This window comes from Megalobrama amblycephala, linkage group LG2 (assembly GCF_018812025.1).
Source record: "Megalobrama amblycephala isolate DHTTF-2021 linkage group LG2, ASM1881202v1, whole genome shotgun sequence".
Lineage (NCBI taxonomy): Eukaryota > Metazoa > Chordata > Actinopteri > Cypriniformes > Xenocyprididae > Megalobrama > Megalobrama amblycephala.
The window spans coordinates 23,002,846-23,004,920 of NC_063045.1; the positions used below are offsets into that span (position 1 = coordinate 23,002,846).

The following is a 2,075-nucleotide window of genomic DNA, read 5'->3' on the forward strand; positions in this document are numbered from 1 at the left end:
ACAATTCCACTTCCAGGTCCATCACAGGAAGGGGTGCCTCAACCTAGGTCCAGATGCCTTATCTCGTGCCTGTGAGCCAGACTAGGTGCACTGCTTAGCCATAACAACATCAAAACATTCGTCAGACATTCCTAATACACTGGATGAAATATCTCATCTATATAATAAGCCCAGAAGAATGACACTACCATATCTCACCTGCAATCAGATCAAAAAATCAGGAAAGTTCAAGGACAGCACATTACCTTTGAGGACCACCAAGGGGTATTGTATCGCAGAGTACCTGGTAAGAAACAATGGAGACAAGTTTCAAGTGGTCGTACCTCAGGCATTAATACCAGCTTTCCTCCATTACTTCCACGATAACCCTCTGGGGGGACATCTTGGCCGGTTAAAAACACTGCTGAGGCTTTTGGAGGTTGCATGGTGGCCTAGTGTCCGTAAAGACGTCTGGCAATACGTCAAGGGCTGCGACACCTGTCAAAAATACAAGCACGACAACACAAAACCAAGTGGCTTCCTACAAAGCACGCAGGTGACAGAACCAGGGCACACTTTGGGAATGGATTTGATGGGGCCATTTCCTCTTAGTAAAAAACAAAATGCTTACCTCCTTGTGGTAGTTGACTACTACACAAAATGGGTGGAAATGTTCCCTCTCAGAGATGGCAAGACACAGAAAATTGTCAGAATTCTCAAAGGATGAGATCTTCACCCGCTGGGGCGTACCAAAATACATCATATTCTGGACCGTGGAGCACAATTTACCTCCAATGTTCTGGCCGAGCTCTGCAAGACCTGGGGCATTTCCCAAAAACTCACGACCAGTTATCACCCTCAAACAAACCTGACCGAAAGGATTAACAAGACAGTTAAAACTATGATCGCATCATATGTGGGACAGAACCATCAAACGTGGGACCAGTGGTTATCCGAAATTTCGTTTTGCCGTCAATACAGCTTACCAGGAGAACCACTGGCAAAACTCCAGCAGAGTTTATGCTGGGCAGGCAGCTTCATGGGCCATTGGAGAGGTTGATCTTCAGACCACCTGCACCAGATCAAGCCTCATATCATCTGCTGGAAAGACAGAACATCATGGCAGAGGAGGTAAAGTCTAGAATGAAAGTTCAGCAATCCAGACAAGCTAGATACTACAATACCCGTAGGAAAGATGCGCAATTTCACTCGGGAGATCTAGTCTGGATTAGAACACATCCACTTTCATCAGCCTCAAACAAATACTCTGCTAAGCTAGCGCCCAAGTGGGAGGGACCAGCTGAAATAATAAAAAAAATAGGGCCAATAAATTACACAGTTCGTTGGGGAGACCCACTTAAAACTGAAAATGTAAATGTGGTTAACCTGAAGCGCTGGTATGGACGCTCTCCTCCGACGCCACAGGCTGGGGGGAGGGATTTATGTAGCGTTGCCACATAAGGGGAAGTCCAATTATAGCAGAAATTGCCAATAATAATGATGCATTGACTATTATCTGTAAATAGCTTTCTCCTGTATGTTGTTTTCTCCCTTATATGTTGTCTGTGTTTTACCCTGCTTTACGCTCCCGCGAGATGTCCGCTCACGCACCGTCGTCACGTGACGTTACGTCATTACAGCGGGACGTTTACAATGTTTTTTTTCTTGATAAGGATGTAACCACTATGTAACACTCCGAAATGGAGCGCACACTAAACTTAGGGAAACGCTCGTTCCTCTGGAAATAATATGAAAAATGACAGACCAAAAACTTTGTTTCAATCACCCAAGTGTATTATACAATTTAGAAAAGTCTTGACCCACAATACAACCAGAAAATGTTTTAAAAAAATGTATGTGAAAGCGAAAGTCCAACTGTAGTATGTATGTATGTTATTGAATCAGTCTCACCGGAAAATGTCCATGAATGAATGAATGAATGACTGTCCGAGAGCAGATCCAACGTGACCACCGAACTGTTAAAAATCCTCCCTGGTAAGTAGTCCAAAGTCCCAAAAACAAAAACACCCAGACAAAACTCCACAGGTGAGGCGGCAGTAAACTCCAGAAAAAACAGTTCGGCAAATAATCCACAA

The 2,075-nt window shown here is 44.1% G+C and overlaps 1 long non-coding RNA gene across 1 annotated transcript; it reads right to left on the reverse strand.

Annotated features, from left to right (window-relative positions):
* Nucleotides 1-342: 342 nt before the first annotated feature.
* LOC125262850 lies at nucleotides 343-916 on the reverse strand. The gene is made up of 3 exons (XR_007183636.1): nucleotides 769-916; nucleotides 611-658; nucleotides 343-477 (listed from the first exon to the last, which is right to left on the reverse strand). It is a non-coding gene; the product is annotated as an uncharacterized LOC125262850 (long non-coding RNA).
* Between the last annotated feature and the right edge of the window lie 1,159 nt (nucleotides 917-2,075).